Here is a 27,580-nt window from a genome sequence, read left to right as displayed (position 1 = left end):
TGGAATGAAAGAAGAGATAGTTCACAACAAAGAAACAAACAACAAAAAAAATATAAAAGGAAACTTTAGACCTAGATATAAAATATCTAATTCAAGGACAACCAGCAGGATGGCAGCAGAGTAAGGACCAAGAGTCAGCTCCTGCTAAGGGCAGTTAGTAATCACACAACTATCTAAAGCACCTGTTTGGGGCTCCAGGAGACCAGAAGAACATCCTGCAACATGCTTGGAAGGAATGGAGGGAGGAGACTGTCCCACTGCAGAAAAGATTCTTAAATAGAGCACTCCACGTCACAGAGGCTGGTGCCCATCCTCCACTGGAGGCACAAGCCACCTCCGGAGCTATTCCGTGGCTGGTATCAAAAGGTCCACTTCCCAAAACTGGGGGAGGAAGAGATATTGTGCACTAACATCAGCTATTGATGAGTAAATTCGGTGGGCTAAAGTATAATATTAAGAACAGCTAAAGTATCAACCTGCCAAGTCGGACAGAGATCAGACACCTCCATTTTGACTCTGCTCCTGGCATGAGGGGAAACCAGCCTGACTGAAAATCACAGTGAAGGTATGAAATAGTTTCTTTCACTCAGATCAACCTGCAGCCCTAGGCTAGGCTTCAGTCCCACCTCTGTCAGGGTGGCAACTGGTGGTACTGCCCCACCTATCCAGGTAACTGCAGGTACCTTTGGTTGGCACAGAATGAATAACTGGGAATATACCAGGGCAGCTGCGGTCATCTTGGGCCTGTAATGCAAAGATTGCTGCCCACACATGCAGCTCCATACCCGCCCCAAGCAGGGGAGAAGGGGGCATGACACTTCATCAGGCTCTCTGGGCAACTACAGTCCAGGCCTGCATGACTTGGATTATTTCACACACTCGTGACTCGGTCCCTATCCCTGGCAAAGGACAAAGTTTGAAGAAGCTTCACTGGTTCTTGGGGTTAAAAGGGAAACTTGAGCTTCCACAGCTTACATCACCAACTACATTCTTGGTTCCTACTGCACAACCAGCAAGGGAGAAAGGGCAGGAAACCCTAATTTAAAGAGAAAAACTGCATGCAGAATAAATACTCTAATAAGCCAGAGGCTTACTCTCATGGCCAGACTTTAAATCATATTACCTAGCTGGGGTGGTAAAAACAACATGGTACTGGCCTAAAGACAGACACATAAGCCAATGGAACCAAACTGATGTTTCAGAAACATACCCTCACATGTATGGTCAAGCAATTTTTGACTAGCCTGTCAAACCCACTCAGCTCTGGCAGAACAGCCCATTCTACAAATGGTATGGAGATAACTGAGTATCAATAGCCAAAAGGAGGAATGAGGGTCCGTATCTCACACCTGATCCAAAAATTAACTAAATATGATTCAAACACCTAAATATAAAAGCAAAAACCATAAAGCTTCTAGAAGAAAATGAAGGAAAATATCTGCAAGACCTGGTGATAGGTGTTATTTTGTGTGTGTGTGTGTGTGTTGTGTATATATATATACTTGCTATCATTTATTTTATCCGCCCCCCCTTGCATCTTGCTTCCTGTCTGCTCTCTCTGTCCATTCACTGCTTGTCTCCCTTTGTTGCATCATCTTGCTGCGCCAGCTCTCCGTGGGTGCCAGCCATCAGCTCTCCACAGGAGCAGGCCAGCTTGCCTTCACAAGGAAGCCCCAGGACGCGAACCCAAGGCCTCTCATATGGTAGACAGAAGCCCAATCGATTGAGGTACAGCTGCTTCCCTGATCCCTATATATATACTTTTTCCTTATTTTTTTTTTTTCAATGTTACATTCAGAAAATATTCCAATAGCATACTTGGGGTTCCTGGTCAGGTGTGGGTGCTCTCTCTCTGGAAATTAAAGAGACATTGTTTTCTGTGCTGAGCTGGTTCAACGAGGACCCACTTGAATCTCCTACTGGAGTGGACCTCTCGGGCAGCTGTCCTGCTGCCTTGGGAGAGAGGGAAGTGAGGAAGGGAGAAAGGGGGAATGTCAGATTCCCAAGCATTTTATTTAACTGCAAAGAGGATTCCTTGCTCGAAACTTTGTCTGGTATTTTGCTGGTTTGTCTTCTTGTTTTTCCTTCCTATTTATCCCCCCAAGGCCCTTTTCTCTTTCTTTTTTTTTTCCTTACTTGATCCCTCCATCCCTTTTTTTTTTCCTTTCTCTTCCTTTAAACTTTTTTTATATTAGGTTCTGCAGGGAGCACTTCACATTTGCTGTATTTCCTCATCCTCCATTTCCTCTTTTCTGTATGTATTGATTTTGGCCACCAACATTTTCCCCTTTCCTCTACATCTTTCTATCCTCCATCATTTATTGTTTCTCTTACATTACACCTCTCTTTGTTTGGTCCCCTATTTTTCTGACTTTTTATTTCTAATACCTTTGTTCTGGTTTGTTTTATATTGACTCTTTATGTTATTGTCCTTTCTTGTCTCTTTCCTTCTCTCTTGAACACACTAGCCTTTTAATTCACACTATATTCCTCCCCATATTCAGTTTACTGTCTCATTATAGGTACTCTACTTTGCTTACTGTTATAACTCTACAGAGCTTACAGGAGTCTAATATGCATTCTCCTAGATCTCACATGATTCCTCTGGTAATATTTACTATAAATACTAGGTGGTTGTTCCTTAAAGGACACAAGAGAAGGACTAAGATGGCCTACTGATACTTACTGTATATAGAAGTTTTAATTCGCTTTACTGTAAAAGTGTGGAAATGTATAGAGTGGATAGTAACACATAGCTAGTAACAGCCAGTTCATAAATGGGGATGTGGCTGAAAACGGTAGTCTACTGTAGGTAGAGCGGCAGAGACATTCAGCCTGGCTGTGTTGCGAGCAACTAGATGAGCACTCTCTCTAGTCCACACGCTTTTGGGCACACCCAAAAGATGGCACACCAGCACTGAGCCAAATGTCTCCAGCCCTGCCTCAACCTCCTCCCGTGAGCCCTCCACCTATCAGCTATGCCCCGTAAGCCAAACCGCTATATAAACGCTGCAACTTCCTCAATAAAGCTGATGTGCATCGTGAACCCGTCTCTGGAGTGAGTCTGTCTCTGTCATCCTTACCCCAACGAGCCCCTCGTTCAACAAGTGGCACCCAAACAGGGACTCGTTGCAGTCGATGCTCCTGTCGTCTTATGACTCGGGTAAGTGATCCTTGCCATGGGTAACCTCCCCTCCTCCCCTCGGACTCTGAAGGCTCGAGCCCTGCCCACTCTCTTGCAAGTAGGCATATTAAAATATCAGAAAAAGAACTTAACCAGTACTGGGATATGATAGTCCACTTCAATCCCTGGCTCTCGACTGCGTCTCTATGGGACCCTGAGACCTGGGCTAAACTGTTAAAGCACGTGCGTTCTGCAGAGGGTCATGAAAACAAAACATTCCCTCTCAGCCTTATCCCTGCGCTCCTAGCTATTCATGCTTGCCTTACAGGGGCTCTGGAAGATGAACCAGCCCCTATCCCTGATATAATGCCTGCAGACTGCTCCCCAGCAGCACCGCCTTATACCTTAACCCTCGCACAGTTGTGGGGCTCGACTACATCGCCCGATACTAATGCCCTACACTCTCCTCTATTGGAATTTGTGGGGGCCATCAGCTCAGACACCAATGCTACCGGCCCCCCAGGACCACCTGACGCTAAGACGAGGCAGAGCCACCCAATAAGAGACTCGCTACCATCCCTGTCTACATATAATAACAGGAGTTAAAAACGTTGTTTGACCTAAAGTAAGGGGGAAATGGAAAGGACAAATGAGTTCATATAGCCATGAGTCTCTAAAAAAGAGTCTGGAGGTTGTCAGACGGATTGCCCTTATGCACACCTGAGCAGAGTCTCAGAGACAGATAAAGTAGATACAACCCCAGGTATTGGTTCTTTTGAGGGCTAAAGAGACCCACAGGTTCTATGGTCATGGCAGGTGGAGTTCACTGCCATGTCAGTTGGCACTTCTTTGGAGCTGGTGTTTCTGCGTGATGGAGCTGGACTCAGATGTGATCTCTTTTCACAAGCCTTTCATGCTACTTTACTGGAACTGTTGGTGCTGGGGTTTAAGATATATCTAGGGGATTTGAATCTCTGGACTGACAATATGATAGCCAGGCCCTGAGCCTCAACAGACTTCAGCTCCTACACTCTGGTTTACTGGACTTACCCCACTCAGCTAACATGGAGTTGAAGAAGGTCAGCCACCACACCATGGAGCCTAGAGTGCCTACAACTGAAAGCAGGAGGATTGCAGCCAGTATCCATGTGGAATCTAAGGCCCCTCTTGACATAGATGTGGAATGGACACAACCAAGCCAAGGTCCACGGGAAGGAGGAATACAGTAAGGATTAGAGTGGACTTAATGATATTCTATTCATGAACTATTGTGGTTAATAATCGAGAAAATGTGGCATTGGTGTGGAAAAAGTGGCCATGGTGGCTGCTGGGTGCGGGGAATGGGAGGAAGAGATGAGATGTGGAGGCATTTTCGGGACTTGGCGTTGTCCTGAGTGGTGCTGCAGGGACAATTGCCAGACATTGTATGTCCTCCCATGGCCCACTGGACGGAACGTGGGAGACTGTGGCTATGGTGTGGTCTACAGGCCATGGGGTGCAGCGATGCCCAGAGATGTACTCACCAGATGCAATGGATGTGTCATGATAATGGGGGAGAGTGTTACTGTGGGGGGAGTGGTGGGGTGGGGGTGGTGGGGGTGAATGGGGACCTCATATTTTTTGAATGTAATATTTTTTAGAAAATGAATAAATAAAATAAAATTAAAAAAAAAAAAGAGAGAGAGAGACTCGCTACAGAGGAAATTTCCGCTATGGGAGTCCCCACGCCAAAGGAACTCTCTGCTGCAAAACTCCCCGTGTCAGCACTTCCCACTTCGCAACTTCCCCCTCCACAGAACCCAGCTCCCCAGGAAGCCTGGGCTATGGGCACTCCCTGTGACACCTCAGACTCTCCTACCAGCAGTCCATGGTTAACTAACTACTCCCAGCTTTGCTGGCAACGAGATGCCCATTCTAACACAGGAGCAGAATCATGGCCCCACTTCTATCCTGTTAATGTAAACCCCACTGCTGCCCGCCCAGCACAACGGTATCCCCATGAACAAAAAACAATCACCACTTTACGCCGTGTCATGCAAGAGGATGGCCTTAACAGTCCATGTGCACAAATGTTATTAGAAAACCTCAATGTAGACCTTAATTGTGCCACTGATTGGAAAAACCTAGCACGCGCTCTATTACCCACTGGGGATTATATCCAATGGAAAGCACTCTATTATGATGAGGCTGAAATACTGGGAGAAAGAAATGTGGGCTGGAGTTAATATTCCCACAGAATCCCTACAAGGAGAGGGCCAATATGCATCTCCTACTGTCCAGGCCACAGGGCCCTCCAATATTTTGATCAAAGCCGTTTATGCACTATGAGAGCATTCAAAAAAATAAATCCAAAAGGAAATCCCCTTAAAATGTCTAAACTTGTACAAGGCGCTAATGAAGGCATTGTTAACTTTTCTGGCCGAGTTAAGGAAGCGGTAGAGAGAAAAGTCACCCATGCCACAGCAGCGGACATGCTAGTAAAGGACCTTTAATGAGAGGGGGCCTAGGGCGAATGCCGTAGAGCCATCGCTCCGTTGTGCAAGGGCACACCGGAAGACTGGGTGCTAGCTTGTCGTGACGTCGGCTCGCTATCCACCAGCATGTTGGTGGCCACCCTAGCCTAGCATCTCAAGGTATCCCCCAAATCAAACTCAGGCAATTGTTTCCACTGTCACTCTACTAGACATTTTGAGAGAATGCCCGCAAAAACAGTCACAAAAATCCTCTCCTGGCAAGCCAAATCCAATCTGTCCTAGGTGCCACAAGGGGCTCCATTGGAAACGCGACTGTAGGTCTCACAACAACGCCCGTGGAGAAACCCTACTGCCTTTAAATGAGAAGCAGGGCACCTCTCAGCCCCACCAGTAAGAGAGGAAACTCGATTAAATCCAGGCATTTATTGGACGGTCCCCATCACCCAAAACAAAACGTGGTTAACCCTAGATATCAATGGAAAATCCATAGTAGGGCAGCTTGATACAGGGGCGGATATCTCCGTCCTAAGTAGTAAAGATCTAGAGCCAGAATGGCCCCTACAGATCGGGCCCATTATTCAGGGAGTGGATGGCTTAAAAACTTCCCGCCAAGTTTCAAAACCCTTAACTTGGGCAGACCCAGATGGTACTGCAGGACAATTCCAACCCTTGGTGTTGACACAACTCCCTAATACCCTATGGGGCAGAGACAAAATGCCTCAGCTCGGAACTGTCCTAACAACCGACCAGTTCCCCCAATCCTAAAGGCCACTGCTCCACCACTAATGACAATCATGAAACCCCTACCAGTCACCCTAAAATGGGATACTAAACAACCCATCTGGGTGAACCAGTGGCCCCTGCCTCGTGAAAAACTCACTCAACTCAAAATCCTTGTCCAACAACAGCTAGACCTCAGGCACCTAGAGCCCACTACCAGCCCCCTTAATACCCCTGTATTTGCTATACAAAAGAAAGCAACAGGCAAATGGCGCTTCCTTCATGAGCCGCGGGCCACCAACTCTCATATGGAAAAGATAGGCTCACCACAACCGGGTGTCCCTCATCCCTCAGCTATACACGAAAATAGTTATATTTTTATAATAGACATAAAAGATTGTTTCTTTTCCATCCCATTGCATAAACAAAACCACCCATATTTCGCCTTCACAGTTCCGGCAATTAACCATGCTCTGCCAGCTGAGTGGTACCAATGGAAAGTCCTCCCCCAAGGCATGAAAAAACAGTCCCACAATATGTCAAAATTTCGTAGGCAATGCCATGTTACCACTGCAAACTTACTGCCAAATCATCCACTACATGGATGATATTCTCACAGCACACCCTAATCAGGATCACTTAACAAACTGTTTTAAGGTGTTACTCCATAATCTAAAACAGTTGGGACTGCAAATCACCCCCAAAAAGGTGCAAACTAAATCGCCCTTCAGCTTTCTAGGATATCGTATCAATAAGGGCATCAAGCCCTTGTCACCATCTCTAACAATAACACAAAACTGCACATTAAGTGAACTGCAGAAAATCTGCAGGGACATAAACTGGATCAGACCACATCTATCCCTATCATTACATAAACTAGCCCCCCTCTTTTCCCTTTAAGGGGGAGACCCCAATCCCACGAGTCGTCGTGTCTTCACTTCTGAAGCTGAAGACGTCATAAAATATATCAATTCCCAAATGCAAAACACAGAACTGGCCAAATTTAATCCTCATAAACCTCTCCTTGCCATAGTATTAGCAACCCAAGGAACGCCCACTGGAGTTCTATGTCAAAATGAGCCCCTATACTGGGTGCACCTCTCCTTCAATAGTCTCAGCAAAATCATACCCCAATTAACAGACTTTTGCCTACTGGGGAGAAAATTACGATACACAGCAAAAAGCATCTACGGCCAGGAGCCAGACAAATTAATCTTGCCTCTTACAGGAGAGCATATCACCCACCTCCTCCAAACCAACCTCGAAATACAAACGCTTGTAGCAGGATTCCCTGGGCAAATAGATCATCATCGGCCCGCTCACAAACTTCTCTCCACCCTCGAGCAATTGCCGTGCAGTTTCCATGAGAACGCTTACCCGCCGTCCAAGCCACTCCCAAATGAAACCCCTGTCTTTACGGACGCCAATAAGTCATTCCATGTAGTACTCATAAAACAACAAAAACAAATGGATCGGATTATAAAATGCCCCCATGACGGCTCAGTACAGTTCAGAGAACTACATGCACTCTTCCTTGCGCTATATCATTGTCAGAATATCCCTATAAATATCTTCTCCGGCAGTGCATATGTGGTACAAACCCTACATAGCCTTCCACATGCAGTCTTCCGCTTAAGAAAAACCCAACTAGATGACCTTTTAACCCAAACCAAGGCTATCCTTGAAAACAGAGCACAGCCATGGTACATACAACATATTAGAGCACATACTGGATTGCCTGGCCCTCTAGCACGAGGGAACCAGCAAGCAGACGAATCCATTGATTAATACTCACTGCACCTGCTATTGATCAAGCACCCACTTTACACGCCAAATTCCATATGTCTGCACATGCCCTCAAGCGGCTGTTTCATTCGCTCTCTCACCAACAATGCAAACACCTAACTCGCCCCTGCGCGCAGTGTGTCCCCTGTTACCACCAGGACCACTTCAACCCCAAGGAGTCAACCCAACAGGGTTACATCATAACAGCTTACGGCAAATGGACGTCACCCACGTCCCCTCTTTTGGGACACTGAAATATGTCCATGTAATTATTGACACATATTCCGGATTTGTGTTTGCCACCGCTCTCTCTCGTGAGCATACCCGTCATGCTACTTCTGCCTTGTTGCAGGCCATTCTACAAATGGGGGTGTAAAAACAGACAACAGACCCTGTTATACCTCCCAATCCTTCCAATCCTTCTGTTCTGAATGGCGGGTCAAACACTATACAGGCATCCCACACAACCCACAGGGTCAAGCCATCGTTGAACGTGTCCATGCCACCCTGAAACAACACATAATAAAACAAAAGGGGGAGGACCCTAGGGATATACTCAAAAACATCATAACAAAAGCCCTAATTACACTAAATTACTTTTCTTTCAATTCTGAAGGTCTCTCTCCCGCCAACAAGCACTGGGGAGGACTCCACTCTATACCCACACCAATGCCCTTGGTGCGCTGGAAAGACCCCCTGACGCAACAATGGAATGGGCCCCATCTCCTACTAATACCGGGATGAGGGTCTGCTTGTGTCTTTCCAGAAAACGCAGACCAGCCCATCTGGGTCCCCAGCAGATTGATACAGCTCGCCGTGCCCACCGAAAAACGAGATGGCCGATCCTCCGCCGCCGAAGATGACCCCCCAGACAGTCACTCTACTCGCAGGCGACATAAATAACCTGTCCCTGGAAGAAAGGCGAGAAGAAGGCGGCCCTGTGAGACGATGCCATCAACACCGTACTCCTGCCCATCCCACGTGTCGCATCACACGGGGAAACATCGAATCATTATGCACAGAAGCCCAACGTATGGCACCTGCCCCTGCAACACCCGAAACCCTCTTCCTCCTCATTTGCTCGATCTTCACAACAAACTCCGCACACAGACAGCTGCTCTGGACCGCAGTACGACATCCGCCTCTTCTTATGCCCGTGGACATGGACGCTCCACAGTTCCTCAACCTCACCCAACTCTTAACATCCCAAATCTTATCGATTAACAACACCTGAGCCTCCGGAGTAGACACCTCTTTACTAGCTGCAATACTAGAGCATGTACAGTCCCTCCTATCATCTCCCAACCTTCTGCTATGGCTTATAATAGGAATCTTAATTGTTGTCATATGTATTGTCTATTGATGTATCAACAAAAGCCTTCAAGCTTTATCCCAAAAAACTGAAGAAAGGAAATTAGTATAGTAGGCTCTAGTTAATAACAGAGGGGGAGATGTAGGTAGAGCGGCAGAGACATTCAGTCTGGCTGTGTTGTGAGCGACTAGATGAGCACTCTCTCTAGTCCACACGCTTTTGGGCACACCCAAAAGATGGCGCACCAGCACTGAGCCAAATGTCTCCAGCCCCACCTCAACCTCCTCCCGTGAGCCCTCCACCTGTCAGCTATGCCCCGTAAGCCAAACCGCTATATAAACGCTGCAACTTCCTCAATAAAGCAGACGTGCATCATGAACCCGTCTCCGGAGTGAGTCTGTCTCCGTCGTCCTTACCCCAACGAGCCCCTCGTTCAACAGTCTACATTTGTAAATGCCTAAAGAATAACTAGGAACTGAATAGCACAGAAAACCAAGAGGTGGATGAGAATTGTGGTTGATGGTACAGATTCAAGTGTCCTTTGTCAGAAGGAGCAAATGCACATCACTATTTGATCATATACAATACAGTGGGAGAGGACAAACATGGGAAAAGCACAACTGGAGCGGCAGATGGACTGTGATTAGCAGTAATAATGTAGTATTCTCGCATTTATGCCAAAGGTATACTGTGTAGGTAATGGTGCAGTATGGAAAATATGTGCCATATGTACACTATCGATATGGTAACAACTGGATGATATCATCATATAATCTGTAACCAATATTCCACCACAGTGTGGTATGCTGATAGAGGGATTTGTTTGGGAATTCTGCACATGTGCACAATTATTTCCTAAATTTACAACTTCTGTCATAAAAATACATTAAAAAATAGTAATAGGGTGGGTTGGGGGAAAACCTACCAAATATAATAAAAGGATTATAATTAGTAGTAAAATTTCCTCGATATTCTTTTATAATCTATAAAAAATGTCTCACGATAACGAAAGGTATTGATGGAGGGCCGATATATGGGATCCCATACATATGTCATGCATGTTTGCTTCGTAGGTTCACAATTTTTATTATACACTTGTTTATGTATGTTTATACATAAATGAGATAAAGATAACAAAACAAGGTTGGTTGGGGGAAAAATGCTTTGGTTAGTAGAAATATTTTATGTTGCCCTTTAATCATTACTGGAAAATGTTTAACAAGAAAGCAAGGTATTGGTGGTAGGGTGAGGTATAAGAGTCCTGTTGATGTTATATATGTTTCCTTTGTAAGCTCAAAACTATTAATATAAACTTATTGTTTACATGTTTCTGTATGAGTGATATACTTCAATAAATTTTTTAAAAATTAAGGAAAAAAACACCATTTCCATTAATTCCAGCAGCTACTCTCCAGTTCACTGGCCATATAGGATTGAAGCCACCCCTCAATTAGAGGTCGAGTGGTCATCACCCATCCCAGAATCTCCAGGATTGGGGAATAAAATATGGAATTGAGGGGACTTACTGGTATTCTACTACAGACATACTGGTATTCAAGCAATGGAAGAAATTTTATCATTGATGTGGAAACACTGGCCACTAGAGGAGCAGAAGGGAGGGAGAGGGAAAAGGAGGTGTAAAATATGGGGTCATTGTTGGGACATGAAATAGTCCTGAAGCACATTGCAACGACACATACAGGACATTAATTCCCTGCCATAACCTACAGAATTGAGTGGGAGAGAGTGTAAACTAAATGTAAACTGTAAACCATGCTTAGTGGCAATGCTCCAAATGTGTTCATCAACTGCAGTGAATTTACCATACTAATGAAAGAAGTTGTTAAATGTGGAGAAGAGTGGGAGGTGTGGAGAGTGGGGCATTTGGGTACCCCTTACATTTCTGTATAAAATTTTATGTAATCTATTTATCTTCTAAAAAAATAAAACATATATTTAAAAAAAACTATTCTATTCACTACAGCACCTAAAAAAAAAAAAAAACCTGAGAATAAATTTAAACAAAGAGATGAATGACCTGTACAATGAAAACCACAAAACACTACTGAAAAGAAATTAAAGACCTAATAAATGGCAAGATATTACCTAAAGTAATCTACAGATTAAATGCAATACTTCTCAAAATCTCTACGGTCTTTTTTTTTTGGAGAAATGGAAAGAGTTGATCCTCAAATTCATATGGAATAGCAAGAGGTCCCAACTAGCAAAATCAATCTTTCAGAAGTCTCACAACTAAATAACAACCACATGCAACCAGGATATCATGCCATATCATACAACCAAGCCAATGTCCACAAGGAGGAGGAATACAGTAAGGATTAGAGTGGACTTAATGATATTCTATTCATGAACTATTGTGGTTAATAATCGAGAAAATGTGGCATTGGTGTGGAAAAAGTGGCCATGGTAGATGCTGGGTGCGGGGAATGGGAGGAAGAGATGAGATGTGGAGGCATTTTCGGGACTTGGAGTTGTCCTGAGTGGTGCTGCAGGGACAATTGCCGGACATTGTATGTCCTCCCATGGCCCACTGGATGGAACGTGGGAGAGTGTGGGCTATGGTGTGGACAACAGGCCATGGGGTGCAGCGATGCCCAGAGATGTACTCACCAGATGCAATGGATGTGTCATGATGACGGGGGAGAGTGTTACTGTGGGGGGAGTGGTGGGGTGGGAGCAGTGGGGGGGTGAATGGAGACCTCATATTTTTTTAATGTAATATTTTTTTTTAAATTAATAAATTAAAAAAAAAAAAAAAGAACTAAAAAAATCTGGTCTGTTCTCCAGGGGAAAAAAAACAATCAGCAGATACAGCCCCAAAGGAACCACAGAAAGAATGATGAGACAAAGCAGTTATTAAGTCTCTGCTCAATGAGAAAGGTAAATACTCTCCTTGGAGTGAAAGAAAAGATAGTTCAAAACAAAGAAACAAACAACAAAAAGATGTAAGAGGGAAACTTTAGACCTACATATAAAACATCTAAACTCAGGGACAAACCAGCAAGATGGTGGCCAGAGGAAGGAGTTCCGAGAGTCAGTTCATGCCACAGGACAGTTAGCAATCACGCTGAGCTATCTACTAAAGCACCTGTTTGGGGGCTCCAGGAGACCAGAAGAAGCATCCTCCAACATCCCTGAAAGCATGGAAGGAGACACTGCCCATCTGCAGAGAAGATTTATAAGTAGAACACTCCACACCCCAGAGGCTGGCGCCCATCTTCCAGAGCCAGCACAAGACATCTCAGAGCTATTCCTCAGCTGCAATCAGAAGTTCCACTTCCCAAAAAAGGCAGAGGAAGAGAAGACTGGGCACCAGCTTCAGATACTGATTAGTAAAGTAAATTAGGCAGTCTAAAGTATAATGTTTAGAATGGCTAAAATTTGAACCTATCCAAGTCAGAAAGAGGCTGTGTTGTAGGCAGCACATCTCAGCCTAGCAAAATGTCTCGGATTGTACCGAGATGGCCTCCGGCGCTACCTGGCTCGCCAACCTGAAAGCTGCTTCTTTCCCCAGCAACAAGAGCGAGCAACCTATACACTCCGTCCCCTTTGCCCAGCCAATCAGCGCATGCCACATTCCCCTCAACCCCCACTCCAGCCCTTATAAGCTGTTGCACTTCCCTAATAAATCAGACCTGCCCCACCAGCCTATGTCTCCAGAGCAGTTACTGTGTGTTATTGAGTTACTGTGTGTTATTGTGCTCTGTTCCTCCTTACCTCGGGAGGCCCCCAGGCCGCTCCTCAGCGCACACTGGTGGCAACAAGGCTGGTAACGACTATTTTAACTCTGCCCCTGGCACAAGGAGAAAATTCCAGTGATGTAAGGACAGCCTTCTTTCCATTCTTATCAGATTGTAGCTCTACGCTAAACCCCAGCCCCACCTCCAGTAGGGAGGAGGCTGTGGGGCCCTGCACCAGCCTCTCCAGGAAAATAAAGGCCATGCCTCACAGGACTACAGTCATTCTACTCTGACTGCTTCAGGGCCTATTCTGGAATTGGAAGCTCCCTTTCCAAAAAACAGGGAAGGAAAGGATGGTTGGCCACCAACTGCAGCTAGTGATTAGTAAATATGGCTGGCTGAAATAGAACCCTAAGAACAGGTAAAGTTTGCACCTGTCCAAGTCAGAAAGAAGCCAGTGGACACCATTTTGACTTTGCCCCCAGCATGAGGGGAAGCTGGGCTGGATGAAAATCATAGTGATCGTAGGGACTGGCTTCTTGTACCGAGATCAGCCTGCAGCCCTAGCCTAGGCATCAACCCCACCTCTACCAGGGAGGAAGCTGGCGGGCCCTGCACCAGCCTCTCTGGAGAACTGCAGGAACATTCGGCTGGCAGACTGAATACTGGGAAGACTACCAGGGCAACTATGGTCATTTTGCACATGTACAGCATAGCATGTTGCCCACACATGCAGCTCTATCCCTGCCAATGCAGGGGAGGGGACCTTAAGCTTCCTCAGTCTCTCTAGGTGACTACAGTCTAGGTCTGCGCACCCTGGATCATTCCACACAGCTGTGGCACTATCCATACCCTGCAAAGGAGAAAGAAGGGAGGAGATTCATCAGTCCTTGGGAAACAAGGGCAGCTTGAGTCTCCACTGCGTTCAACACCAATTATATCCTTGGCTCCCACTACACAACTGGCAAGGGAGAAAGGACAAAAAAACACTAAACTAAAGAGAGAAACTGCACCCAGAATAAATACATCTAGTAAGCCAGATGGCAAGATACCAACAAAAACTGCAATCCATGCAAAGAAACAGGAAGATATGACCCAGGTAAAGAAACATGGTAAGCCTCCTGATGACATAAAGGAGTTGAGACAACTAATCATAGATGTTCAAACAAATCACCTTAACAAATTCAATGAGATGACTAAAGAGATTAGATATATTAAGACAACACTGAAGCTCCTCGCCTGCGATACTTGAACGCCCCATGGTACAAAACTACTTCAAAAATGAAGCCTAATATATCCATTGCCTTGCCAATGGGCCCTACTTTGGAATTTGTGTTCCTGAGTCTAATGGATTGGGACTCAGATGTGACCTTTCTACACATGCCTCTTATATCACTTTTACTGAACCCATGGTTGGTTGGGGTTGGTATATACCAAGGAACTTAAATCTCTGGACTGGGCATGTGCCTGAGCCTCAGCAGAGCTGCAAATCCTACTCTCCGGTTTGTTGAACTTACTACACAGGTCAGCTAGGAGGTATAGATGGTCAACCGCCATGCCAGGGAGCTGAGAGTGCCTATAACTCCAAGCAGGAGAATCGCATCCATCAACCATGTGGGCTCTAAGCTCCTTCTCAATATAGAGGTGGAGTGGACATCACCAAACCAGGGTCCACAGAATGGAGGAATAAAATACAGATTACAATGAATTTACAGGTATTCTACTATAGAACTACTGTGACTACTAATGGTCGAAACTGGAGCATTGATCTGGAGAAAGTGGCCACGGTAGTTGCTGAGGGTAGGAAGAGGGAAGAGGAGATGAGATGTGGGGACATTTTCGGGACTTGGAATTATCCTAAATGATATTGCAGAGACAGATGCTGGACATTATATATCTTACCATAACCCACTGAATGGCCTGGGGAGAGTGTTAACTACAATGTAAACTATTATCTATGTGGTGCAGCAGTCCTCCAAAATGTATTCACCAAAAGCAATGAATGTGCGACAGTTGATATATGTGGGAACCTCTTATATTTTTTAATGTAACATTTTCTGTGATCTATGTATCTTTTAAAAAGAGAAGACAACTTAATAAAAAACTAAAAAAAGATGGCACTGGACGAGCACAAATTTCAAAGTACATACAGAAAAACTGGAGATCTTATGGGAATTAAAGGTGCAATAAATGAAATTTTAAAAATACTGGAGTCATATAACAGATTTGAGGAGGCAGAAAAAAGGACTGATGAGCTGGAAGAAATAGCTTCTGAAAGCAAAAGTAAAAAAGAACAGTGGAAGAAAGAATGGAAAAAATTGAACAAGGTTTCAGGGAACTAAATGACAACAAAAGATGTGCAAATATATGTGTAAAAGGTGTCCAAGAAGGAGAAAAGGGGAAAAGGGTAATAGGAATGTTTTAAGAAATAACGGTAGAAAATTTCACAACCCTATTAAAGGACATGGATATCCATACCTAAGAAGCACAACGCACTCCCTTATGTATAATTTCAAAGAGTACAACCCCAAGACATATTAATTATAATGTCAAATACCAAAGACAGAGAATTCTGAGCAAGAGAGAGCCAATGCATAACATATAAGGGACACCCAATAAGATTAAGTACAGAGTTCCCATGGAGGCAAGAGAGAGTGGTGAGTGTTACAGGTCTTTTAGAATTTGTTCAGTAGGTCTTCTGGCTCTTGCTGGAAGACCCTTACTTTCCCCATATTTTTTTTTTTTCTTTACATCCCCTGTCCTGCTGTTATTGCTGTCTGTGTCCACTTGCTGTGTGATCTTCTTTATCAATTTCTCTTTTTTGTATTCTCTTCTCATCTTTGTCCTTTAAGATTCACCAGGATTCCATCCTGGGGAACTCTAATCTGGAGAGAAGTTCCCTGTCAATTCTACCACCTCAGTTCCTGGTCTCTTGCTGCGCTTCACCTTGACTCTTCCCTTGTCTCTTTTTTAATGTGTCATCATCTTGCTGCATGACTCCCACAGGTGCTGACTCACTGTGTGGGCACTCAGCTCAACATGCAGGCACTGGCTCGCCATACGGGCACTCGTGTGGGCATTCAGTATACCACCCAGACACCCACGTGTGCACTTGGCTCACCAAGTGGGGACTCAGTTTGTCATGTGGACACTCAGCTCACCATGAGGACACTCGGCTCACCATATGGGCACTTGGCTTAGTGTAAACATTTGGCTCGTCACGCTGACAATGGCTTGCCATACAGGCACACTTTCTCTTCTTTTTCACCAGGAGACACTAGGGACCAAACCTGAGACTTCCCCTATGGTAGGCAGAGACCCTATCACATGAGTCACATGTGCTTCCCACATTCCACATATTTAACAATAAAGTTAAGTTCGCCTTAGTAAACTGGGTATTCTTAAAAAACATAAAAAGAAGACAACATTGGTATGATATATTTAAGATACTGTGAAGGAAAAATTTCCAGTTAAGAATCTTATACCCGGTAAGACTGTCTTTCAAAATTGAGGGTGAGTTTAGAATATTCACAGATAAACAGAAATTGAGAGAGTTTATAACCAAGAGACCAGCTTTGCAGGAAATATTAAAGGGTATGTTACAGCCTGAAAAGAAAAATCAGGAGAGTCTAGAAATATAGAGTATGTAAGAAAAAGTAACCGAAAGTGTCAAGAATGGTAAAATAAAATGACAGATAAAACACCAATATTTAAGAATCAACCTAACATTGTAAATCACTTGTATACAGAAAACTACAACTCATTATTAAAAGAAATTTTAAAAGTTGTAAATAATTGGAAGAACACGCCATGCTAACATATTAGAAGACTAAATAACATTAAGATGTAAATTCTACTCAAATTGATATACAGATTCTATGCAATTCTGATAGAAATTCCAACACCATTTTTAAAATAATTGGAAAGCATGATTATCAAATTTATTTGGAAGGTTAAGGGGTCCTGAATACTAGGAACACCTTAAAGAAGAAAACTGAAGTTGGAGGACGCTCATTTCTGGACTTTAAATCGTATTACCAAGTTATACTGGTGAAAACACCATGGTACTGAAATAAAGACAGATACATAGACCAATGGAAATGAAGTGATGGTTTCACAAACCATCGGTTTTTGTTTTATTAACACATTTCTTTTTATTAAAGTTAATAGATGACACAGAATGTTACATTAAAAAAACATAAGAGGTGCCCATATAACCTAGTCCCCAACTCCCACCTCCATCATTTTTGTAATCTGTATTTTTCTGAAGATAAATACATCACAAAAAAGGTTACATTATAAAAAAAGAGGTTCCCATATACCCCTCAGCCCCCCACCCCACTCCTCCCACACAAACGACCTCCCCCATCATTGTGGCACACTCACTGCACTTGGCAAACACATTTTGGAGCACTGCTGCACCACGTGGAGAATAGTTTACCCTGTAGTTCACACTCTCCCCCAGTACATTCAGTGGGTTATGGCAGGATATATAATGTCCAGCATCTGACCCTGCAATATCACTTAAGAAAATCCCAAGTCCCAAAAATGCCCGCTCATCACATCTCTCTTCCCTCTCCCTGCCCGCAGCATCTACTGTGGCCACATTCTTCACGTCAATGATACCATTTCTTCTATTACTAGTCACAATAGTTTCACAGTACAATATCAGTAAGTCCACTCTAATCCATGTTTTATTCCTCCATTCTGTGGACCCTGGGGATGGTGATGTCCACTCTACCTCTATATAAAGAAGAGGCATAGATTCCTCATGACTGATGAATGCAATTCTCCTGCTTGCAGTTGTAGGCACTCTTCGTTCCCTGGTGTGGTGGTTGACCATCCTCACCTCCCTGTTAGCTGACCTGGATAAGTCCACTGAAACAGAGAGTAGGGATTGCAACTCTGCTGAGGCTCAGGGCCCAGCTGGTACATGGGCAGTTCAGAGATTCAAGTCTCCTGAGTACACACCATACATAATACGAACCACAGGCTCAGTAAAAGTGACAGAAGAGGCATGTGTAGACAGGTCATATCTGAGTCCAGCTCTATCACTCTCAGGAGCACAAATCCCAAAGTAGGGCCTATTGACATGGCAAAGAACTCAAAATCCATCTGCCATGACCATATACTCTGTGGGTCTCCATAGCCTTCAGGAGAACCAGTACCTAGGGTTGTATCTCCTTAAGCTGTTTCTGGGGTCCTGCTGAGGTGTGCGTAAGCACGACCACTCTGATGACCCCCCCCAACTCTTTTTTGAAGACTGTCATCCATATATACTCATTTCTCTTTGCCATTTCCCCCTTTTATACAAGGTAAAACAGCAGTTTTTAACACATCCTATATGTAGGCTGAGATACTCTGTTGGTCTGAGTTGACCTTTTATTCAAGGTCTCTTTCTAGTTGCATCACCAGTTGGTGACGTAATAATCTATCGGCGCCCGGGAGGCTCATCCCTGGGAGTCATGTCTCACGCTGGGGGAAAGTATTGCATTTACGTGCCGAGTTTAGTTTAGATATTGGCCACATTTGAGCAACATGGAGGCTCTTAAGAGGTAACTCTTAGGCACCCTACAGCTCTAGGCCTAGTTCACATTTCAGGCACACAGCCTCATAAGCATAGTCATCATTATCAAGGGCTCATCGTTGGACCATTCTTCCTTGTTGGTCTTTGCTGTTGCACTTGGGGGATTACTGCTGTTCCATCGGGGAATGTTACAGAGCTCTCCTGAGTAGGAACTCTGTACTCCCTCAGTTGTCATCTGTAACTGTAACTACTATAAAAATACCCAACATATATCAGAACATTTTTATGGCCCCTATATACATGCCCTGGAGAACACCCTCCCAATCATGTGACCCACATTGATAACAACCCACAACAGTGCTCCTCCCCTCCCCATAGGTGAAACTCTCTGTGGTCCAAAATGTCTTGAACAATGAAGTCTAATATATTGCCAAATGCACTTAATAGGAAAATGAAATAAACTGATGGGTTTAAAGATTAGAAATACACATACTAATTTAGAAATATGAAGATAAAGAAAATATAAACTGGTGTATTAATAAAAATAAAAAATATCATAAAGCTTTGTTTTTAACTTTTTGCCTTTCATCACTGTAATAGGTGTTGCCCTGTATGTACAGTGGCAAGGCACTTTCTTTCATTTCTTCTCCTCAGTGTCTACATTCATTCCTCTTTTTTTAATTTTTTTTTCTGATTTTTAACCTTGTCTTCAAAAAAGTTTTAGATCACAGTAATTCACATACACAATAGAGGGGATTCCCATATATTCAATATGAAACCCTTTCCCCCTTCCCCAGCAACGATCTTTTTACCTGTTCATGTTATATTTGCTGCAGCTGGTGTATAGATTTGGAAACATAGCTTCCAAACCTGGTTCCATTTCGGTTTACATTACGGTTTATATTTCAGACTGTAAAATTTCTAAATTTTTAGTTTCCCTGTGTTTACATTATGGTTTACACTTTAGTTTATGGACTTGTATACATTTTTGGTGTACATTAACAAAGCCTATATCCATCGTTACATGATCTTATGGAGCAGTTTCATTGCCCCGTAGTTACCCTGCTTCCATCTATTCTATACCTCTCCCCTCCTCCCCTCATGGCCCATAGTGACAATCAATCTTCACTACTTCAGGGACCAGATTTACAGATACTTGCAACAATGCTGGGGGCTTGAATACTAGACTTCCCAAACTTTTGATATCAACTGATTCTTTCAAGGAATACAAACAGCTCTTCACATCAAGGGTCAAGAGATTTTTGACAAGCCTGTCAGATGCACCCAGTTCAGGGAGAACAGTCCATTCAACACATGGTGCTGGGAGAACTGGATATCCATAGCCAGAAGAAAGAAAAAGGACCCCTACCTCACATCTTATACAAAAATTAATTCAAAATAGAACCAAATCCTAAATACAAAAGCAAAAACCATAAAGCTTCTGGAAAAAAATGTAGTAAAGTATCTTGAAGACTCAGTAGTAGGTAGTGGATGCTTCAAGGAGATAAGAGCAGGACTGACATGGACTACTGATATTTAATTTATACAGACGTTTTAATTAAAAGTACTGTAAAAGGGTGAAAACATATATAGCTGAATGGTAATATATTAGAGTGATTAACATCTGTTATATAAATGGGAATGTGACTGAAAAGTGTAGTCTAGGGATATAAAGGCAATTGACAGACAGCTAGGGAATAATCTAGGGGCTAACACAGTAAACACAGAGGCGGATGAGAATTTTGGTTGATGGTACAGAGGACAGAGTGTCCTTTGTGATCTATAGGAGATATACATCACTGTTGCAGGGGGGATGGGAATATGGAGAAGCATGAGAAAAATACAACTGAAATGACCTACGGATTGTGGTTAACAATAATAGCGTAATATTCATGCTTATATACCAAAGATGTACTGTGCTGATAATGTACGAGTATGGAAAAAATGTGCCAAATATAAGCTATGAACCTGATAATTACCCAATATTATTTCATAATCTTTAACAAATGTGCCATCACACAGTGGTATGTTGCTAGAGGGGTGTTGTATGGGAATTCTACACATGTGCATGATTGTTTCCTAAGTTTACAACTTCTGTCAAAAAAAATGTTTTAAAAATAATAATAGGGTAGGTTGGAGGAAAAATACACCAAATGTAAGATAAGGACTATAGTTAGTAGTAAGATTTTGATTACAATCTTTCATATTTTGTTACAAATGTCACGTAACAATGAACACTGTTGGCAGTGTGCGGCGGCTTGCTCCGTCGGTAGAGGTGCGGTTGCCTTGCCCCACATTGGGCGCCAACTGCGGCGGCTTGCTCGGTCGGTAGAGGTGGGGTCTGGCTGCGGACGAGGGGTCGGTCCAACTCTGGACGAGGGGTCGGTCCCGCTTGGGACGAGGGGTCGGTCCCACTTGGGACGAGGGGTCGGTCCGGCAGCAGACGAGGGATCGGTCTCACAGGGGTTGAGTAGTTCGGCTGACGGGGTTGCCCGGCGAAGCTGGCGACGAAGGGGTCGCCCGGAGAAGCAGGCGACGAACTGGGGACAAGGGAGGCCAGGCCCTTGTCGGGGGCTCTCAGGACTGGAGGGTGCACGGCAGAAGAACTACCGCAGAGACAAGGTAAACACGCAAGTCCACTTTACTGAGGGAGAGGCAACAGTTTTATAGGGGCTGGGGAAGGCTGATTGGTCGAAGCCACGCCCTGTTCTGATTGGTTGCCGGCGAAAGGTCAGTGGGCGGTACTGGACGGGGGAGGGGTGGTGGTTAGGGATTGGCTGTTGCTGTTGCTGGGGGAAGGGGCAGGGTTTAGGGATTGGTGGCTGCTGTTGCTGGGGTGGAGGGCAGACTTGAGTTTCCCGCCCACGCCTGGCTGCTGCTGCTGTCGGGGGAAGGGAAAAGGGCAGACTGGATTTTTCCGCCCACGCCTGGCTGTTGCTGCTGTCGGGGGAGGGGAAAAGGGCAGACTGGAATTTTCCGCCCTGCGCCTGCGCAGGGAGAAAGAAGAAGAAGGGTGCCGCCCCACAGGCATCGTGTGGCGCCATCCGGGAGGAGGGGCGGCCGCGGAAGCATGGCTGCCGAGAAGGGGAGACCCGAGGGCACTCTGCGCCCATGCCGAGCTCCCTTCAGGGGTGGCGGTGGACCCGACCAACCACCCTATTATGGGGGCAGCGGAATTAGGCCTACCGCAGCCGCTCCCCCGCCGAGCCAGCAAACCACACATCAGCCCGAGGGGTGACCGCAGTGGTGGGCTGATGTACGGGACCCCTTCATGATGTTATACACGTTTGCTTTGTTAAGTTCACAACTTCCACTACACACTATTGTTTATGCATATTCACATATAAATCATATAAAAATAATGATGATAGGGTGGGTTTGGGGAAAAATACACCATCATAAGGTATTTTGATTACTAGTAATATTTTGAGGATGCTCTTTAAAGATTAAAAATGTTTGACATTGTAAGGCATTGGTGGTAGAGTGACGTTGAGAGCCCTGTATGATGCTATGTATGTTCGTTTTCTAAGTTCACAACAACCCACAATTCAGAAGTTCCTTGGGTGGGATAAATAAGAGAATGGAAGTAACAGAGGAAAGAATCAGTGACATGGAACGCAGAGCAGTAACGTGATATAATGAAGAACACAGAGCAGGCAAAAAGGTTAAACTAAAGTTAACAGAACCTCAGAAACCTGTAGGACAGTCAATATTCATGCTAAATGCTGAAGGGAGAAGACACAGAATGGTTCAGAATAAATATGGGCTAAAACAGCCTGAACACTACCCAACCTTGTGATACACAGATCTGAGAAGCTCAGAAAATCACACCCTGACACATCATTTAAAATATCGGCTGACAATCGAAGATGAAAAATTCTGAAAGGACCCTAAGAAAAATAACACATTATAGGAGAAAAACAATTTGAAGGCCTGTCATTTCTCCTCAGACCCAATAGAGGCCAGAAGAGAGTAAAACAGGATCTTTGAAGTGCTGAAATAAAATAATATCAACCCAGAATACTACATACACCAAAACCTGTCCAAGGATTCAAGGCAAAAAAGAAAACGGGAAGGACAGACAAATCTAAATTCATCACTAGACAACTTGCTCTATAAAGATGCGAAAGAAACATCTTCAGGAAGAATAAAAATAATTATAAGAGGAAAATTTTGAACTTCAGGAACAGATATCATTAAATTAATATATGAATGAATATTTGGCAGAAATTAGACCATTTTGGGGGTAGATGGCCATACCACATGTACAGAGAATGCATATGACAAGTATAACCAAGAGTAGGAGTTTAAATACTCTATATCACTGTGAGGGATCTACCTTTTATTTGAATTGTTAAAAAATTAACTGATTAGTATGTGAGAAGTTATCCCCAGAGCAAACACTGAAAACAATTCCAAACAAAGTCAAAAACAGGAGAACCATATTGGCCTTTATCTAGGACATACAATTAAGCAGCTAAAAGAGGGGCACACAGGGATTTTAGGTGAACAAAAATAATCATTTCTCTTGGCTACAGCATGACATTGGTTTTGTTTTTTCTTCTTGTACTTTCAGTCACAGAACATATTTTGAAATCACACACGAAGTATTCAGAGGTTAAAGTTTATAAAAAAGAAAAAGAACATAAATAGCTATGGTTGAAAATGTGTTGCTAATTCTAGTGGCCTAGAGAGGAATTCTAACCAATGACAAACAAATGATGTCCCTGAACTAGACGCAACTTACAGCGTTTTTCGTTGTGGTCGTCACTGGGGTCTGGGTTTCTTGGAGGAACCTACGTATGACTTTCCATTTCACGGCCCCCTAGTTTGAATTCTCAGGCATTCCTAATCCTAGGGGTGCAGTTCCCTGGGCAAGCTGTGCTCCTAACAAGGCCAAAGACCTATCAGGACAATGAAAGAAGGGTTCCGATGGCTCCGGGACTGCAGAGTCTGCGTTAGGCCTTTGAGGGTCAGGGCAAGCCTGGCCTCCCTCCTGCCCATACCTGGGCCTTAAGAGAAAACTCCCTGCCAAAGCACAGAAAGCAGCTCCACCCAGAACTCCTGGAGCTCTCTGAACCATGCACATAGGAAATGCTGTCAGGAACTCAGAGAGCTCCATTCCAGGTTTGCTGCCCCTGAGAAGAGGAGAGATCCAGCCCTGTCTGTCTCCCAGCTGCTTTACAGATACACAAAGAATGTGAGCAAGGATGGGCATCTTCCTATCTCCTCGGCCTCCATGAAAACCCCGAGAAAAATCCAGATCAATCAGGCTTCAGTCACCTCAGAGCAGAAAAAAGTTAGGGGATGGCTCACCCATATTCCACAGTCCAGGCACCATTAACGTAAAATTCCTCTGCTGTCACACAGGTGACGGGCCCACCTGAGGCTGCCATCACACTCTCACACACATACACACAAACACACACACCAGCTAGGGTACTGAGTCACTGCTGAGAATCTAGACCCAGGAAAAGGAAACAGTGCGCTGGACGAATCAACAGTTCCCCGGGTGGTAAGACTGAAGCACCCCAGAATGCAGCACCTCAGAGCCTTCTAGGACATTCCCTGGCCTGCTCCTGGACTGCTCCTCCACCAGCTGCCTCTGCATCCCCCACAATAGTACACAGCTGAGGAGATGTGGGAAGGACTCCCCAGGCCCAGGGCTCATCCTGGGATCCACTGCAGCAGCCACCTCAGAGGGTCCTTTCCCTCAGAAGAAATGCTGCGCAGCAGACCCATTCTCTCCTCACTGTCCCAGCCCCACCTGACGTGCTGGCACACCCTCTCCCCTCAGCCTCTTTCACCTAGCTGAGCCCTGCTGCCACCCCCACCATCAGATACCAACCAGGCTGGGCTGTGTGCTAGGTCCTCTTCTGCCCTGGATCCCGGCACCACAGAAGGTGGGAACTGTGAAAGAAGCCCAGAGCCTGCTCCTGCAGCTGCTGCATGGTCAAGCCAATTTCGGGGAGACTCCAGAGAGGAGTCCCTGTGCATCCCAGAGTCTGTGACAGCTACAACTGATGCCAGTTCTGAGTTCCGCACAGCTCCCAGCACCTCCTCCCTCCGCAGGTATCCCATCATATTCAGAATGAGCTCAGTGATTCCGGCGTGTGTGGACTCCCCTGACTCCTTCTCATGGACACCCCTCCCACCACTAGGCCTGGGGACCCTCACTCCACGGGCCTTCCAGAGGCTGCTTCTGCAGCCACTTCCAGCCCCTCAACCAGCACACCTGCAGCCCTGACTGCCCACCTTCCTCTGACCATCGGGTCTCCCTGATGAATACCACATCCCTCCCCCCTCCACTGCTCTGTGGGCCTCCTGCTGGCTCCAGTGCCAGCTTCTTACCATCTGACCAGGCCCTTCAGGCACATCCAGCGGCGGCGCTGCCTCAGCCACAGACACCCCCAGCCTGCACACACTTGGATTCTGCAGCCCGACCCCAAAGTGTAAACTCCCCTTTAACCCTGTAGCAGCACCCCAGCTCCTATGTGGAGTCCCTAGTGGGCAGCTTCCTGGAAACCTCGGCTTTGACCATTCTTTCCAATTTGAAAACCTGGCAACTCCCACCTCAGCCTCTGCTAAAGGCCAGGTACACCTGAGCATCACCACTGCTAGCTTTGGTGGGTTGATACCTAGAGGTTTCACCTTGGGCAGCCACGCCAGGCTCCAGCTGGCCTTTGGGTCCACCCCCACCGTGTTCTCCTCCACCACAGGCAATGCCTCTGGCTTTGCAGCCACCACCAACACGCCCTGTGCTGTGACCTATTTCAACCCCAGCATGAAGCAGCGATGCTCAACATTCGGCAGTACCACTCCAGTCGTCTCCAGGTCGGGTTTCAGCAGCCCATAAGAGCTTTGGGAGCCAAGTGGAGATCACAGATCTGAGCTCCAACATTGATGCACTCAGTATAAGAGGAGAAAGGAGTGGGGCCCCCACACCACATATCACTTTGGGGTAAGCTTAGGCCTAAAGACCTGGGGCCCTGGAGCCAAAGCACCCGATGGCCAACATAGGGGCCAGCACCCCTAAGAATAACCCTGTGGATGAAGGCACTAATGCCCTACATGCTGCCCAACACCCAGGGGTGTGCCCCAGCAGGGCCCCCTTATTTCCTGTGGAGGACCTGGCACCTCTCAGAGACATACTGGATTTACATTCACATCCATCCCAGCCTTTAATTTCATGAACCCACTAGGAGGAGCCTTGCCTACAGGGTTCTGTCACCACGAGTCAGGGCTTTGCAGGAGACAGAACTGTTTGGGCCCTCAGCCCGTTCACTTCTCTCCACGTGCGGCTCTACCATGACAAGTTTTAAGAGACAAATGCTGGCCTGAGGCAGCAGAACCTCAAGAAGCAGCCTTGTCCACTTTCCTGCAGGCTGGACCAGGGGTTGTTAACTTTAAAAGTGTTATACAAATCAACACCTGTTCTCTGCACTCCTAGAGCCAAATGGAGCCCCAAAGACTAAGGTTTCCATTTCCTCTCTGTTTCCTGCAGTTTTGTTACAGAAGTTGGGGGTTGGGGCTGTCATCTGGAAGGATCCCAGCAGTCAGATTACTCAGACAGGAGAGGAAGCCTCGGCCTATCCCCTCCAGACGTGGAGCCAGCAGAGTCCACTGCTGCCCACAGGTGCCTCCTGCCCTTCCCATTTTTCTTGTCAGTCTTCCAGACATTTTAGAAATAAAACCTGGTTCTGGGAAGTGGACTTGGCCTAATGGATAGGGCATCCGCCTACTACATGGGAGGTCCACAGTTCAAACCCCAGGTCTCCCTGACCCGTGTGGAGCTGGCCCACATGTAGTGCTAATGCGCGCAAGGAACGCCCTGCCACGCAGGGGTGTCCCTGGCGTAGGGGAGCCCCACGCGCAAGGAGTGTGCCCCATGAAGGAGAGCCGTCCAGCGCGTAAGAAAGTGGAGCCTGCCCAAGAATGGCGCCACACACACGGAGAGCTGACACAGCAAGATGACGCAACAAAAAGAAACACAGATTCCCGGTGCCGCTGATAAGGAGATAAGTGGTCACAGAAGCACACACAGTGAATGGAAACAGAGCAGATTACAGGGTGGGGGGGGAGGGGAGAGAAATAAATGTTAAAAACCTGGTTCTTTTTCTTTTATATAATTTATCTATTCTCTGTAAATCAAGTATAAAGAAGCCACTGATGTGTAGAATTGGAGACAGATGAAGCCAGACTTAACTCTTTAAAGTTTTGATGTCCCAGTTAATATGGTGAGGAAAGCAGCACGACAGATGAAACCTGAGTAGAAACCTGACCCAGAAATATTAAAAATGTGTTTTGACTTTAAGGGATGGGAATTCAAGATTGGGAAGGGATTTAGCTCAACTGATAGACCGTCCGCCTACCACACAGGAGATCCAGGGTTCAAACCCAGGGCCTCCTGACCCATGTGGAGGTGGCCCACGCGCAGTGCTGATGCATGCAAGGAGTGTCCTGCCACACAGGTTGTCCCCCGTGTAGAGAAGCCCCATGGACAAGGAGTACAACCCTGCAAGGAGAGCTGCCCCGCATGAAAAAAGTGCAGCCTGCCCAGGAGCGGCGCCACACACACAGCTGACACAGCAAGATGATTCAACACAAAGAGACACAGATTTCTGGTGCTGCTGACAAGAATGCAAGCAGACACAGAAGAACACACAGTGAATGGACACAGAGAGCAGACAACAAGGGTGGGAGGGGAGGAGAGAGAAATAAAATGTAAATCTTAAAAAAAAGAAAAAAGATATAGTGGATCCAGGGAAAGGACAGATGGGGTGCCCAGGGTAAAAGCAGCCTCGGGGAAGGTACTGGTAGATGGGGAGCCTGGGGTGAAGAGGGTGGGCCCAGGGAAGGGGAGTCTGACAGTGGAACGGGCAGAGTCATCGCTAGTACACACAATAAAACACATCTGATATATCTAGTGTTTTGAAG

The 27,580-nt window shown here is 45.5% G+C and overlaps 1 long non-coding RNA gene and 1 other non-coding gene across 3 annotated transcripts in view; one reads left to right on the top strand and one right to left on the bottom strand.

Annotated features, from left to right (window-relative positions):
• The window catches only part of LOC131276945 (uncharacterized), a 128,122-nt gene that overhangs the window by 94,075 nt on the left and 6,467 nt on the right, over nt 1–27,580 (bottom strand). The window lies entirely within an intron of this gene.
• On the top strand, nt 15,776–15,837 carry LOC131276959 (U7 small nuclear RNA). The gene has a single exon (XR_009184174.1). It is a non-coding gene; the product is annotated as a U7 small nuclear RNA (small nuclear RNA).

This window comes from Dasypus novemcinctus, chromosome 30, assembly GCF_030445035.2.
Source record: "Dasypus novemcinctus isolate mDasNov1 chromosome 30, mDasNov1.1.hap2, whole genome shotgun sequence".
Lineage (NCBI taxonomy): Eukaryota > Metazoa > Chordata > Mammalia > Cingulata > Dasypodidae > Dasypus > Dasypus novemcinctus.
This window is presented reverse-complemented; position numbering and strand designations above follow the sequence as displayed.